Here is a 17,256-nt window from a genome sequence, read left to right on the forward strand (position 1 = left end):
CTAGCCCCACAAACTTGAGTAAGAGTGTCCTCCACTGGCCCCTTCCTTTCATCAGCAGGGTCAGATGGGAGCTTCTGAACCCTAGGTATTCCTGGCAAGCCTCCCCCTCCATATCCCCCCTCTAAATTCACAGCCTGAAATTACAGTATTATCTTCACTGTGACTATCGATGCTAATTTTATCACACCATTATTCCTTCATCCTTGGACTCTAGTCCCCATACAGACCTGTGCACCCCATTTTCTGATGCTGTCTTCCCCCACTCCCTAAGTTCTAACAACAGGTCTACAAGGCCCTCTAGAATTCGAGATTCAGCAGCAGCAAAATTCTAAAACCTGTCTCCTCTCTCAGTGTTTGATTGACCAGGTTGTCACCACCAAAGTCTCTAGCTTCAGGAGGATTAGGGGGCGACCCTCATGCCACTGACCTGAGGTCGGAGCAGGTGTCCTCACTGCCACTCCCAGCCCATCCTCCCCGCTTCCTCTTGAGAACTCCAAGTCTTAGGTCTCATCACACTGTAATAGCCATTTCCCCTCCCTATAATAGTCACCTACACCTCTCCAAGGGACTCCACCCGCTCCTTGAAGATCTTAGCTCTGTTTCACAGCACTGCAGTTACGATGCTTCAGGAGTTCCATACACATGTCATCTTTTCAATACCCTCATCTCTCAGTTCCTTCAATGATCTTACTGTGCTTGATCACTCACTTCCATGGTCCTATGCTAGATCTTACAAGATTGCCAATAACTCATCTCCAACGTGATCCCGGTTCCACACCCCACGCTGGTCACCTCTTCCTATCTTTCCAGCTCACTTTTAGTCCAGTTTCAGTGGTACATTGACCTCACCAGGACCTCATCTACCTCATGGAATCCCTTCCCTTGTTAACGAGCCTAAGATTCCTGGTCTGTCCTCTTAGTCACTTGCACACACCCTCAACTCTCTTGTCCTTCCCTCAACTCGGGCTCTCAGTGGGGGAAACCACCACACCGTTTGCATCCAGCTCGGCAGCCATGGCAACTCATCTTCCGGGAAACACATGGGCTCTTCATACTGCCCATAGATTGTATTGTATTTCCCCCATCCATTCCACCTTGCACCCTCCCAAGCAACTATTTCCTGCTTTATTGTCACTCTTAAAATCTCTGACGTTTCTCCGTCATCCTCCCTCTCAGTCGATGACTTGGCTTCCTATTTCATAGAGAAACGGAACATTCAGAAGAGAACTTCTAAAGCCCCGCACCCACCACCGTATCTGGTTGCCCTCCTGCATCTGTGCCTCCATGTTCCACGTTCTCTCCCATTATTGTAGAGGAACTACTGGTGCTCTGGCGAAGGTGAGCCGCCATATGCTTCTCACCTCCTCAAGTTCACCGCTCCAACATGTTATTCTCTCTATCTTCTGGATTTCCCGCAGCACTCCAGACACTCCCATTTTTTAAAACCATGTCTTAAGTCTACTTATCCTTCTAGCCACTGCTCTATTTCTTTCCTTCTCTTTACAGCTCGGCTCCTTACAGGGTGATCCATACACACTCTGTCCAATTCTTCTCCTTCCATTCTCTCTTTAACCTGCTTCAGCCAAGCTTTTACCCTAACCTGTCTACTAAAACTGCTCTGCTCAAGGTCCACAGCGATCTAGCCTCAATCCCCACCTTACCTGCACCCAGTGGATTAGTCTTTCCTCATCACAACACTTTCTTCACTTGGCTCTAGAACATGCTCCCTCTTGGTTTTCATTCTTCTTCACTGGTCACTTCATTTTTTGTCTCTGTTACTAGTTGCACCCAGGACTCAATCCGTTGTCTAGTCTACAGATTTATCCCTAGCCATGCATCAAATTCAAATGCCTCGCCGAGGCAGGTCTCCACTTCCCACACCAATTGTTTCCCTTGATTATTCGAGTGAAAGCAACTCACATAGGTAGGTTCTGCATCCAGATGATTCCTACAGACTCAGTTCTGCCTGACAGGTTAGTCTTCCCCTGGTTGTCTACTGGCCTAACCTGCTGAGGTCCCAGAATGCCTGGGGGCTCCCTTACCCACCGTATGACTGGATGAGAGAAGAAATAACTGAGAAGTCTAAAGTGAGGATGGTAGCTAACTGTCAAAATGTCCAGGAAGAGAAGAAATGGCTGCTGACTTTGGCTTTAGTAATTCTACTGATAAGCTGGCATGGTTTTGGTTCTCCCCACACCTAGAGGTGAGGCAAAGCCACCCTCAAGCAGTATGCCTAGCTCTACCTATCAGGGCCCCAGGGGTGAGACTCTGCCAGAACACACTTGTTCCTCTTCCTCACATCCAGTCACATACCCTAGAAGAGTTTTTCTGCCATCTGCTTACTCCCCACCAGATTTGACGATCGTTTCCCTCTCTGTGACGCCACCTTTGCTCCAGACCTCGGGTTTGGGTTCCCTGCTCCCCGCCCTGTAGAAATGAGCCTGATCCCTTCTGTCCCCCAGACCCGGGTCCTGAACCACATGGTCAGAATGTATGTGGTATGTCATCTTGAGGAAAAACACCTTGCAAGATATTTGAAAGAGGAAGTGCATAAGAAGGTGAGCAAATATAGAAGTCAGCTCAAGGTCAAGGAGACACAAAAGAATTTTTAAGCTAGGATTGGTGGTGCTTGTTTAAAGCTGGAAGATAACCAACAAGGACCTACTGTATAGAACCGGGGACTCTACTCAATACTCTGTAATACCTATATGGGAAAAGAATCTAAAAAAGAGTGGATATATGTGTATGTATAACTGAATCACTTTTCTGTACACCTGAAACCAACACAATATTGTAAATCAACTATACTCCAATATAAAATAAAAATTAAATTAAAAAAATAAAGCTGGAAGAGGAGAAAGAGAGAGAAAATGAAGACGGTAGAAGGGAACATAAATATGACACTCAAATCCCCTATGAGGTGGAGGGTGAAAGGCTGTCTTCCTCTGAAACTTTGAGGAAGAATAAAGTAGCTGATGTCAATTCAGTATTTTCTTTGAGCCACACACAGTCCCAAGTGCTTCATACATTGACTCAATTTATCTTCATACTAATCATATGAAGTACTTCCTGTTAATACTCTACTTAACAGATGAGGAAACTGAGGCACAGAAAGATATAGTAACTCACCCTAAATCAGACAGTTAACAAGCGACAGAGCCAGAGTTTGAGGCCGAGCAATCTGGTTCCACACTGTGCTCTTAACCGCTACACAATGCTGTCTACGAAAGGACAGAGATAGACTGATGGCAGGTCCCCATCAGACAAGGGGAAGCCATCTGGAAACTCACTCTGGACAGTGCCAATTTTTTTCATAAAGGAAGAGGTAAGAAGTCCTAAAGAAGTGCTGTTTAGTAGAACTATAATGTGAGCCATAAATGCAAGCCACATATATGACTTTCAACTGTCTAGTTGCCACAGTTAAAAAATAAAAAGGATAAACAGCAAGGTCCTACTGGATAGCATGGGGAACTATATTCAATATCTTATGATAAACCATAATGGAAAAGAATATGAAAAAGAATATATACATATGTATATGTATAACTGAATCACTTTATGGTACAGTAGAAATTAACACAACACTGTAAATCGACTATACTTCAATAAACTTTTAAAAGATAAAAAAGAAAAATAGGTAAAACTGTTTTAATTAAACTCAGTTTATCCAAGATATTATAATTTCAATACTATAATCAATGTTACTGTATGTTTTTAACAATATTATATCAATTGCTGAGATATTTTACATTCCTTTTTTTAATAAATTTATTTACTTTTGGCTGCATTGGGTCTTTATTGCTGTGCACGGGCTTTCTCTGGTTGCGGCCAGCCGGGACCACTCTTTGTTGTGGTGCACGGGCTTCTCATTGCAGTGGCTTCTCTTCGTTGCAGAGCATGGGCTCTAGGCGTGCCGGCTTCAGTAGTTGCAGCATGTGGGCTCAGTAGTTGTGGCTCGCAGGCTCTAGAGTGCAGGCTCAGTAGTTGTGGCACACGGGCTTAATTGCTTGGCGGTACGTGGGATCTTCCTGGACCAGGGCTCAAACCCGTGTCCCCTTTATTGGCAGACGAGTTCTCAACCACTGAGCTACCAGGGAAGCCCCACATTCCTTTTTGCATACTAAGTCTTTGAGATTTTTTTTTAATTTAGCCAAGCCAAGTGGTTTGCTGGATCTTAGTTCCCTGACCGGGGGTTGAACCTGCGCCCTCGGCAGTGAAAGCATGGAGTCCCAACCACTGGACTGCCAGGGGATTCCCAAGTCTTTGAAATTTACCATGTATTTTAAACTCATAGCACATGTTAATTTGGACCAGCCACATTTCAAGTGCTCAATAGCCACACATGGCTAGTAGCCACCAACCTGGACAGTGCAGGACTAAAAAGCCATTGGTAGGAGGAGTGACAAAGAATTGAGGATACGGATGGAGCTAAGTATTTAAGAAGAGGGAAAAATCTAGAATACCTGTGGTATGGGATCTATCTTGAGTAGTTGTTGAGAAACACATCATAGAAGTGACCATCAGAAGCCAGGTCTATATGGAAATAAGACAACAAAAACCTATAAGAGTGTATACCTTTGTGTGTGTGTACACACACTGCGTACAAACAGAGTCAGCATTCATGATCAGTTGACTGGCAACCAATACAATCTGACATCAACAAGGACTTCACGTCTCCTCTGCAAAATGCTTTAGTCTGGCTATGATAGAGTATAGACTTTGCTCTAATTAATCGAATTAATTAAGTTCAATTTTTGGACCTAATTTTGAATTCACCCCAGGTTGTCTCCCTTCTGTCCACCTTTTGCCTAATTTCCAGTCATGCTGTCCCCAGTTCTCAGTTAGGTGCCATCTCCTCTCCAGCCTACCGCCTATGGCCCCTTTCTCCTCATTCCGGACACCCCTGGCAAACTCACTGACCTTGGACACTGGGGAACTGCCTTTGCCCTTTCCACTCCTACACCCCTCCCTCAGCTAGTTTTATTGAAAACATGAAACCATGTCCTGTGGAATGACACCAGAAATCATTCCACTCAATATGCACTGTTCAATGTGGCATCCTTCTTGCTAGTTAATGCCTTTCCTTTATCTAAAGTTTGCCATCTCTTTAGTAGTGAATGAATGTTCACCAAGGACCAAGGAAGGACCCAGAGAATTGTTTCAATGTCATGTAGATAAGAATCACAGGGCAGTTTGCCTAGAGGCCAGATTGAAAGATAGGAGCTGGGAAAAGAAAGCAAAATGACTGAGGAAATGTATCTCTATAAATATATTTTAAAACTATAGAGCAATATAATAGCTATGATATTGAATCTTCTTCCCTGGGGTAAGTAGGTAACACAGTATCAGAGGCCTTGGCAGGCAGAATAGTCCCCTTTTCCAAGTTGGAAGATATCATCCTTTGATCAAAAATCGTAAGATCCTTTCATTTTCCCCACTACAGTCAGTGTTTCAATTTCAAAGGCCACTTGCTGTTTCTGGTCTGTTATCAGTCAGGCAGACTCAACACACAGAGAGAAAGCCACTTTAGTATAAGCTGCGGTCTCCTTTATCACAAATGCAGACTTAAGGATCCGATCCTGCTAAAACTGCACAGCTCAAGACCAAAAGGTGGAAATGAGGGCAGGGGAAAGCCAGCCTCACGAGGGGAAGTTGCAAATCTATTGAGAAGTAGTGATGTCAAATGCAGGTGAAATATGGCAAGTTGTCTATGTGACTCAAACATCCCTTTGTTCTGAGCTACATTCACTCCTAAGATCAGAATTGCCAAAAGAAAAATATCAGGATGTTGCTGGGCATGGATAAATATGACATCATGACTAGAAAGGAAATTCATGAATATGCTCAAGAACCTAATACATGCCAGGCTTTGTGCTGTTTTTTTAAATACAACAAACCTCACAATCCTCTCTGATGAGGAAAGGGAAGCTCAGAGAAGTTACATCCATGCCCATAGTTTCGCTCTTAAGTGGAGAAGCCATTATTCAAACCCCTGGCTCTCCAGCCCTAAAGCCTGAGCTTTTTCTTATCCTTTTCTTTTTAATTCTCTTTCTCCTATAGCACATTGCCTCCAGAGAAACAGAGAGAGGCTTGGGTGTGATGGCCTGTGGACTGGTTTAGCCAGAAGGGCAAGCCTGACCACAAGCAAATTTGTTTTCATTTTGTCCATTCTGTGTACATGCTAATTGTGCCTCCCTCAGAAAAAAAGGTTTGGTCAAATAAATACAAGACACATGAAAACATCTCTGATTCACTTCCACAACAGAAATCATATTTGCCAAAAGTTCTCACATTTGCTAAATTGGTGGCTCACCAGTATTAAGCTGCTGATTCATCCATGTGCTTTGCTTCCATGGGACCACAATGTAATGTTCTCCATCTGTTTTTTTTTCAGCAGCTCTTGATATCCTTTATTCATATTATTCATACAACAGTGTTAGTCAACAAAAGACAATTAGACAAAGGACAAAAAAGGCAAAGGACAGCTGGGATGGAATGACCATTGGAATTGAACCAAATATGAACTAAGTCTTCAGTCCAATAATAACTGTAATTTCCCAACTAGTTCTGTTTCAGATTTATTTACTTGTTTCCTTGCTAGAATGTTTGTCACTGAATCATTTTAGTGTTTTTTCAAATTATAGCAGTAAAACAAGCGGTAGAAATATGTACTCACTAGATTCTCTGTGTTAAGTTTGGTGTGGATTCTTTCACACCTCTATCCATATGCTATACAAACATTTATAATTATAAGAAACAATTTCCCTACTTTTTATAAAAATAATATTTACACACTCTGTTCGACAATTTGTATTTAGTCACTTAAAAAATATCTCATGCACATCCCTCCAGATCAATACCTTAGACTGGACTTTATTCTTTTAAGTAGTTACATCATCTTCTATGATACATCTATCAAAATATCTTTAACTAATTCTCTAGAGATGAACATTTAGGATGTTTCCAAGCTTGGTGTTCTTTTTGCTGTTTTACTGTAGTAAATACTATTACGACAAACTTCCCTGTGTGCATATCCTTATGTACAGGAACATTTTTCACAATAAGATATAGCCCCCAAAACAGAGCAGTTAGCTCCAGGCCTATGCATATTTCCTTCTTATTAATGATATTATTAAGACATAGGCCTTAAGTGTACAGTTCAATCCGTTTTGACATGATCATTTACCACCCATGGAACTAACCTCCCAACCAAGATACAGAACATGTCCTTGTGCCCCTTCCTAGTCAAACCTTTCTTAATCCAACCCCATCCCGATCAACCATCGGTCTGCATTTGCCTGTTTCACAATTTCCTACCAACAAGGCAGAAAGTTTGACCCTTTTCGCGTTTGGCTCCTTTGGTTCAGAATAATTGCTCTGCCTTCATTCCATTTTATTATACGGATGTGCCACAATATTCATTTCTTTTTAATGATATGAATATTCCATTGTGCATTCAACTATTCTTCCACTGATGAACATTTCAACTGTTTCCGGTATTATTTTCATGACAATAGATGACACTTCAATAAACTTCCTTGAACTCATGTCTTTTTGTCCTGGGACTTCTTTCATCCCAGGATGTACCCCCAAAAACCAGATGAAGAACGTTAAAGTTCTTTAAATTTTTAATTGTGTTAGATACTGCCAGATTACCTTCCCAGTTGGTGAAAGCAATACACACTCTTACCAGACCATTTCCTCACACCTGTATCATCTGAGAAGCTCTTTGGCTCTCAGGGGTACTGACCCTAAATGTTAAAAACTCATTCATGGAGTAGCACCTACTAAAATATTAAAAATACACATACAGAGCACAAACTTTGTGTTGAATACTTTGCTGGGTACTGGTGATAAAAAGGGAAACAAAGCCTGATCCTCACCCTTTAGTGGCTTACAAATCAAATAAGAAAAGCCGTATGATTCATGCAAGAAGGAAAGTTTTTACATGGCACAGCAGGAGAGGCGATTTGGGAACATCAGATTGGGAAGTTTGATTAAAATGTGTGTGGCCAAATGCTTGTAAGCGCTAGTTCTGAAGAAGTCAGAATTAGTTGGATGAAGTAGAGGGAAAGAATATTCTAGGCAGATAGAAGAGAGTAGGAGAAGCCACGATGGCATAAAAAACTGACCGTCCACATTAGAGATCCAGGCACATGGCAATTACATGCAAGGAGGGATCACAGAGAACAACAAATATGTGCTATAAAAATTGGCGAAATTTGAATAAGCGCTGTAGATTAGGTAACACTATTTTTTTAATTTTTAAAATTTTTATTTATTTATTTTTGGCTGTGCTGGGTCTTCATTGCTGCATGCGGGCTTTCTCTAGTTGTGGTGAGCGGGGGCTACTCTTTGTTGAGGTGTGCAGGCTTCTCACTGTGGTGGCTTCTCTTGTTGCAGAGAACAGGCTCTAGGCACGCGGGCTTCAGTAGTTGTGGCACACGGGTTCGGTAGTTGTGGCTCACGGGCTCTAGAGCACAGGTTTAGTAGTTGTGGCACACAGGTTTTGTTACTTCGTGGCATGTAGGATCTTCCTGGACCAAGGCTCAAATCCGTGTCCCCTGCATTGGCAGACGGATTCTTAATCATTGCACCACAAGGGAAGCCCGGGTAATACTATTTTATTGATGTTAAATTTTTTGAGTTTGATAACTGCCCTGTGTTTGTGTAAGTGAATGCCTTTGTTCTTAGGAAATACATACTTGATAAAAAGGGCATAATGTCTATGATTTACTCTCACATGGTTCAGAAAACACATAACACTATGTAGATAGGTAGATAAGATAAATTGTTAAAACTGAAAATATAGAACAAAAAAGATACTGAGTCAGAGATCTTTTTTCTTCAATTAAATAAAGTCTTTTATGATAACCTGTATATAATATTTTTAATCATACTACCTGGGGGTTTATGAACCATTTGATCTTTCTTATTAATGATATTAGTGCAAGAAATACATGTCTATGTGGGCTTAATGATAGTTTAGGGTGGAGGTTTGAGTTGTTTTTTTTTTTTTTTTGTCTTATGAAAATTCCACAGATACATTACTTGGAATAACCTGTGTATCTGTGTATCACTTCATTTATTTTGTCCCGGAAAGATGTTGATTTATAAGTGGTGGCTTACAAATACATTGACTGAAATTCATAAGAGAAACAAACTCAATAGTATTTTATTCAATAATGGTATCCTGATTGAAGCATTAAAAAAAAGATAGGGGCTTCCCTGGTGGCACAATGGTTGAGAGTCCGCCTGCCGATGCAGGGGACATGGGTTCGTGCCCCGGTCCGGGAAGATCCTACATGCCGCGGAGCGGCTGGGCCCGTGGGCCGTGGCCGCTGAGCCTGCGCGTCCGGAGCCTGTGCTCCACAACGGGAGAGGCTGCGACAGTGAGAGGCCCGCGTACAGCAAAAACAAACAAACAAACAAACAACAACAACAAAAAAAACAAAAAAGATAGATAGATAGGTAGATGATAGGTAGATAGATAGATGATGGATGATAGGAAGAATGATGAAACAAATGTTAAAAATGTTAACAAATGGGAAATCTTGGTGAGGAATATATAGGATTTTTTTGTACTGGTTTTGCAATTTTTCTCTAAGTTTGAAATTATTTCAAAATAAAAGTTTTTTGTATTAAGATTCAAAATACAAGAATGCCTTCACTGACCATCAGTTGGTTCTCTATGACAAGCATAAATGACATGAAATGGAAAGCAGTGAGCTCCAAGGGAGAGAGTCAAACCAAGGCAAATTCTTGAAGGGCCTGTTCCTGCTGAGAAATTTTAATTTCATCCTGAAAGCCATGTGGAGGAAAGGAGTGCTGAAATCCAATGGGATTTTTAAGAATCCTTTAACACCTTTGTGGAGATGAACTTACCCTGGGATGAAACAAGGGGCAGGAGACCAGATGGGAGGTCACCATGATGCATCAGACAAGTGAAGGCCTGGCAGAGGCAACAGCTGAGAGATGGAAAAAAGAAACAGCAACCAAATGTGTTAAGATTCTGCATGACCTAGAAAGTGGAGGATGTGGGAGGATTCTGGCTTGGTAAGCTGGTTAGATGGTGATGTAAGTCACCAAAATAGAAAGTAGAGGTAGAGCAGGAAGCTTGGGAAGAGAGAGGGTGAGTTCTGGGCAGACCATGATGAGTTTGAAGCGCATGTGGAAAATTCAAAGGGAAACCTGTAGAACTCAGAGCAATCTGGGCATGAGATTCCGACCTTAACGTCGTCTGCATGTAAATGGTTTGGCCTCTAATAAAGGACTGGTCCTTAAAGTTTTTGCCTATTTCACCACTGTCAAATTAACGTCTGCTGAGGGCATTTTATTTTCAAAAGGAGGCTAAAAGTGGTAAGTTGTTACCCTACAGTACCTGGAATGTCTTCTTCCAAGTACCTGTGGAAACAGGCCCATCCAAAAAAATGTATTAACAACTGCTTTAGATTGAAAGAAGATGATGATGTGTCACACGCTAGAGACATTGCCATTAAATGCAGCTGTGGTGAGCTCTCATGCAAAATACAGTCATGGCTCTTTGCACCATTGAAGCCAGAAAAGCATGGTAGTTCTGAACAAGGGGACAGATCTGACTCATCTCCACTGTTCCCCCTTAGCTCAGTCAGGGGCTTCACAGACACAAGAACCATTCAGACGTGCTCCCAACACGCTTCACCATCACCACCCAGCAACACAGTTTCCGGAAGCTGCCTGTGTTGTGCCATATTGTCTGATGACAGTTGAGGGGGAAAGTGGGAACCTGGGAACTTGCTAGAAATGCAAATGCTTGGGCCCCACACCAGACCTACTGAAACAGAAATTGGAGGTGGGCCCAGTAATCTGTGTTTTAACAAGCCCTCCAGGTAATTTCTGATGTACAGCAAAGGCTAAGAATCACTGTCAGACTTAAGTGAGAAATTATAATCTCTATCCAAGGAGTGGCCCCATCCCAAAATTTGAAAATGATGAGCTTCTCAAGATGCAAGCCCTATCTTTTAATTTTTTAAGTTCCTGTAAACCCAAAGTTGAATGTCTTAATTCAACAAACGTTTACTGAGTCCTAAATGAGTCTGGTTCTTAATTAATGTGAACGAAGAAAGGAAGGAAGGAAGGGAGGGAGGGAGGGAGGGAGGGAGAGGAGTTTGGTTACACAAAATCTGTGATTTCAAAGCTATCCCAGACTTTTAAAGTCCATATTTTTCTCTCATCCTCCCAACAATGGCCAAGAAGCAATAAGCACATGGGGGTGCATAAAAATGAGCCGAGATCCTGTGGGTGGTAAAGGAAACGAGAGAGCTGGGGAACAAAAAATATCTCTCCCATTGCCAATACAGCCTGGCTCTAGGTATGCTATAGGCCAGATAAAATCTCATGATTTATTCTCTAATTTGGGATACACTCCCCTTCCTTCAAAAATCAGCATTTCAAGGAGAAACCAGATAGTCAGAGAGAACATAATAGCTGACATTTATGAGCACTAACTATGAGCATGCCTATGTGTTAAGTGCTTTAATAATTTATCATATATTTTCTTTACAAAAACTCTATGAAGTAATTGTGCCCATCAGCTCTATGAAGTTATGTGCCACATACCTGTGCCTATTTCATAGATAAGGAAATTACAGATTAAAGAGATTGAGTAATTTACCTAAGATCCAACTATTGTAAGGGAAAAGCAGCTAATTCCAGAGTTTGTGCTCTTAACTACTACAGAACAAGAAATCTTGGCCATTGAATAAAGCTTGTGCCGTTCCAGTCTAAGCATCAGTTTTGTTATTGGCTGTGTGAATCCAATCGGAAAAAAAAAAAAACCTCCCTGGCCAAGACAAGGGGTCTCAGGCTGGGCTAGGACCCCAGCTCAGGTCCAGTCAACCAATTGGTAACAATACCCTGGACCAATTAAATAATCATCTCTGGGGGGACGACCCAGATATCTGTATTTTTGAAGCTTCATGATGATTCCAGTGGATAGAAAAGGTTGAGATCCACTGATTCAAGTCCAGTTCTCATATTTTGTTGGTAAGACAGCTAGTGACAATAGAAACAGAAATAAAAGTGACAGGGGAAGTGCCTGCTACCCACCAACCCACAATGGGCAAAGGAAGGCTTCCACCCACCGTGGGGCAAATGTGGAGTGCTATTGCTATTCTACCTCAAAGAATTTATGTGTAAATCTTCCATGTCTAAGGTTGGTAGGAAGAGGTATCATTGGTTTGCTTTGAATTTTTAGGCTGGGTGTGGTATCCTAGAAAGAACAAGGTTAGTGGTCATACACTCTAGAATCAACTCTGACACTTACTAACCATAATCTAGAGACACTTAACCTCCTTCGAACCTCAATTTCTTTATCTGCACAATTACTGGAATAATAGTCCAAGCCTTACTGATTTCACAGGTACTTCAAAAATCAAATAAGACAATGTATACAATGTATACCTTGATGCAATAATCATGATGCAATGCTGGTTTTTAACAGGTAGAGAACTTAAGGTAATATGCATTGATGGCACACAGAATAGGATCTGAGTCTCACGCTTGCTATTCATTAACTCTTCTTAGGGAAGTAAGACAAGATCTTTGAAAGAGTACTCCCCACAACCCCAATGGGTAGAAAGCAAAATCAATAACGTCATGATTGTATTGAGAATTAAATAACACTTTGCACAGCATTGTGGCACCTCGAAGTTATTCAAAAGTATTATTTTCCCTTTCCCACCGTCATTTATATGTCTTCTTCAGTCCCTCATATATTTTAAATTGAAGTATACCAGAAAAAAATTAAAGGGTACTTAACAGCCTTATTCACTTTGAATAAGAATGGGCTGTCCAACCCTCAGAATGGGAGAAAATATTTGCAAATGAAGCAACTGACAAAGGATTAATCTCCAAAATTTACAAGCAGCTCAATATCAAAAAAATAAGCAACCCAATCCAAAAATGGGCAGAAGACCTAAATAGACATTTCTCCAAAGAAGACATACAGATTGCCAACAAACACATGAAATGATGCTCAACATCACTAATCATTAGAGAAATGCAAATCAAAACTACAATGAGGTATCACCTCACACCAGTCAGAATGGCCATCATCAGAAAATCTACAAACAACAAATGCTGGAGAGGGTGTGGAGAAAAGGGAACCCTCTTGCACTGTTGGTGGGAATGTAAATTGATACAGCCACTATGGAGAACAGTATGGAGGTTCCTTAAAACTCTAAAAATAGAACTACAATATGACCCAGCAATCCCGCTACTGGGCATATACCTTGAGAAAACCATAATTCAAAAAGAGTCATGTACCACAATGTTCATTACAGCTCTATTTACAGTAGCCAGGACATGGAAGCAACCTAAGTGTCCATCGACAGATGAATGGATAAAGAAGATGTGGCACATATATACAATGGAATATTACTCAGCCATAAAAAGAAACAAAATTGAGTTATTTGTAGTGAGGTGGATGGACCTAGAGTCTGTCATACAGAGTGAAGTAAGTCAGAAAGGGAAAACAAATACCATATGCTAACACATATATATGGAATCCAAAAAAAAATGGTTCTGAAGAAACTAGGGGCAGGGAAGGAATAAAGACGCAGACGTAGAGAATGGACTTGAGGACACGGGGCAGGGGAAGGGTAAAATGAGACGAAGTGAGAGAGTGGCCTGGACATATATACACTACCAAATGTGAAATAGATAGCTAGTGGGCAGCAGCCACATAGCACAGGGAGATCAGCTGGGTACTTTGTGACCACCTAGAGGGGTGGGAATGGGAGGGTGGGAGGGAGATGGGAGAGGGACGAGATATGGGGATATATATATACACATAGCTGATTCACTTTGATATAAAGCAGAAACTAACACACCATTGTAAAGCAATTATACTTCAATAAAGATGTTAAAAAAAAAAAAAAAGAATCGGCTGTCCAAAAGGAGACTTGAGCAAATACAAAAACATCCCTTGTTCTTGGTTAGGACATTTCAACATCATCAATATACCAGTTGAAAGTTAATTTATCAGTGTAATGGGGTCCCAATAAAAATATCAACAAGGTCTCACATATTTCAGAAACAAACTTATGGTGACCAAAGGGGAAACATGGGGGCAGGGGAGGGATAAATTAGGAACTTGGGATTAACATACACACACTGTTATATATAAGATAGATAACCAACAAGGACCTATTGTATACCACAGGGAGCTCCAGGGAAGTCCAGAAATATGCCCAACAAAATGCAGAAATCTGGATATGATCAAAGTGACATCTCAGGTCACTGGGGCAAAGTTAGGGGTTTTAAAAATATATTTATTTATTTAATTTATTTATTTTCCTTATTTTTTTGGCTGCATCAGGTCTTAGTTGCTGCACATGGGACCTTTGCTGAGGCATGCAGGATCTTTCGTTACTGCATGTGGTCTCTTTGTTGCAGCATTCGGGCTTCTCTCCAGTTGTGGCCTGGGGGTTTTCTCTCTCTAGTTGTGGCGCGCACGGGTTTAGTTGCCCAGCGGCATGTTGGATCTTAGTTCCCCGACCAGGGATCGAACCCTCAAACCAAAAACAAACATATACTCCAAATGAATCTGAGATCTTAATATAAAAAAGTAAAAATATACAAATACTAAACAAAAACAAGTGAATTCCTCTGTAAGCTGAGTGTAGGGAAAGGCTTCTATGACTAAAAATCTAGACGCAGTAAAAGAGAAGCTTGATAAATCTGACTATAAAAATAAAGAATGTTTGCATGGCCAATTTAAAATAAAGTCAAAAGGTAAATGGTAAACTGGGAAAAAACAACTGCAAAATATTACCAGATAAGGAGTTAATAAACCTACTACACAAATAATGCTTTAAAATTGAGAGGGAAAAGGCCAAAAATCCTAAATAAAAATAAAGGCATAAACAGACAAAAGTTTTTAGGATATAAAAATAACCCTTATACATATGAAAGATGTACATGACTACTCACAGTAAAGGAAATGCAAATTAAAACTAGGCGAGATACCATTTCTCATCTATTAGACTGGTAAACATTAAAAACCTTGACAACACATTCTGTTGGTTGGTGACGCTTTGGGGATACAGGCATGTTCCTACATTGCTGGTGGGAATGCAAAATGAAGGGAAATTCCCTTATAGAGGCAACTTCGACAATAGTTAACAAAACTACATAGGCAATTCCACTTGTAGGACTCTACCCTGAAGATTAAACTTTCAATAATATGAAAAGAACCTGCACATGGTTAATCATTGCAACAGTATTTGCAGTTGCAAAATATCAGAAGCTATATAAATGCCCAAGCACAGAAGATGGGTTTATTATCACAATTGAGTACTATGAAGCTGTGAAAAGGAGAATGATCTCTGTCAGCTGATACAAATTTATCTCCAGGAGATATTGTTAAGCAAAAAAAAAAAAAAAAGATTTAAAAAGTAAAATGCAACAAAGTAGATAGGGAGAAAGAGAGAAAGAATGTTCCCTTTAAGGAAAGAAGAAGGAGAATTAAAATAACATACGTTTATCTGTTACCTTTACCAAAAGAAACGCAGGAAGAATAAGAGAACAAAACAAGGGTAGGGGGCTTCCCTGGTGGCGCAGTGGTTGAGAGTCCGCCAGCTGATGCAGGGGACACGGGTTCATGCCCCGGTCCGGGAAGATCCTACACGCCGCGGAGCGGCTGGGCCCGTGAGCCATGGCCGCTGAGCCTGTGCGTCTGGAGCCTGTGCTCCACAACGGGAGAGGCTACAGCGGTGAGAGGCCCGCATACCGCAAAAAAAAAAAAAAAAAAAACAAGGGTAGGAGGGGGCAAGGTGGGTAGAAAGGATACAGGAGAGAGTGATGCTTCTGAATATATCTTTCTGTATAGTTTTGAATTTTGGAACCATGTTAGTCTTCTAGATATTCAAAAATTAAACCAACGAAGATGGGAAGGGTAAATAATTTTAAAACCTAAAATTGAAAGCATACCAACATAATGAATCCAATTATATTCCAGGTAAATACCATGTTCATAGTGACGAGGGCATAAAAAAGGAAAAACCTAATCTGAGAAACATATAAGCAGAGTATTTGACTACAAATATATACCTTCAGTCTTGGGCAAGGTAATGGAGTGGGGGGAAACTCCACACAAAAACTCAACTCTTTTTTTGTTCACTGTAATGGTATGGGCGAAGTAATTCTGAAAGCATCTTGGATAAATTATAGCACTAAAGGAATAAGCGTGTCGCCATTGTTGGGACCCAGGATTCTCACTATGAAAGAAACAACATCCAAATTACAAAATGGCAGAGGGTGAGAAAGAAACCTTTGGAGATGGATTGGGTTTCAAGACACTGGTGAACCCATAATTTTAAAACTATGCATGTGTCTATGCCTACTTATGCCCATATGTATACACATGCATGTGTGTATGTATATCTGTAAGTATGTGTTTGTATATGTGTACATACATGCATAAATTTATTAGCTTTGTCTGCTGAGGGGTCTTTTTTTTTTTTTTTTTTTTTTTTTTTTTTTTTTGCGGTACGCGGGCCTCTCACTGTCGTGGTCCCTCCCGCTGCGGAGCACAGGCTCCAGACACACAGGCCCAGCGGCCATGGCTCACAGGCCCAGCCGCTCCGCGGCATGTGGGATCCTCCTGGACCGGGGCACGAACCCGTGTCCCCTGCATCGGCAGGCGGACTCTCAACCACTGCGCCACCAGGGAAGCCCTGCTGAGGGGTCTTGAAACAAAGATACCTCAGTAGCAATGAACACACCTGGCACACAGATCTTCGTTTTTAATACCATTCTTCACTAAAAGGAAACAGGGCTCCTGAGAAAATGGCCAGTTCTGCGGCTGGGGAAGGATAGATTCAAGGTGAACTTGGAATATCTTATAAGGAAGTGCTCACAAAAATGGTGAAGCCGGGGGCTTCCCTGGTGGCGCAGTGGTTGGGAGTCTGCCTGCCAATGCAGGGGACACGGGTTCGGGCCCTGGTCTGGGAGGATCCCACATGCCGCGGAGCGACTAAGCCCGTGCGCCACAACTACTGAGCCTGTGCATGAGAGGCCCGCGCACCGCGATGAGGAGTGGCCCCCGCTCGCCGCAACTAGAGAAAGCCCTCGCGCGGAAACGAAGACCCAACACAGCCATAAATAAATAAATAAATAAATAAATAATTTATTTTTTTAAAAAAAATGGTGAAACCAAGTCATAAAGACATGGGAGTCAGCTTGAAGAGTTTCCACTGGGCAAATCGGGGATAA

General features: G+C 41.5%; 1 long non-coding RNA gene across 1 annotated transcript in view; it reads right to left on the bottom strand.

Moving 5' to 3' along the window:
• The window catches only part of LOC132491298 (uncharacterized), a 56,411-nt gene that overhangs the window by 23,354 nt on the left and 15,801 nt on the right, over window positions 1-17,256 (bottom strand). The window contains exons 3-4 of the long non-coding RNA XR_009532652.1: window positions 6,314-6,408; window positions 4,464-4,533 (exon numbers count right to left, since the gene is read on the bottom strand). This is a non-coding gene — a long non-coding RNA (uncharacterized LOC132491298). The remainder of the gene's footprint in view (window positions 1-4,463; window positions 4,534-6,313; window positions 6,409-17,256) is intronic.

The sequence above is a fragment of the Mesoplodon densirostris genome, chromosome 5, assembly GCF_025265405.1.
Source record: "Mesoplodon densirostris isolate mMesDen1 chromosome 5, mMesDen1 primary haplotype, whole genome shotgun sequence".
Lineage (NCBI taxonomy): Eukaryota > Metazoa > Chordata > Mammalia > Artiodactyla > Ziphiidae > Mesoplodon > Mesoplodon densirostris.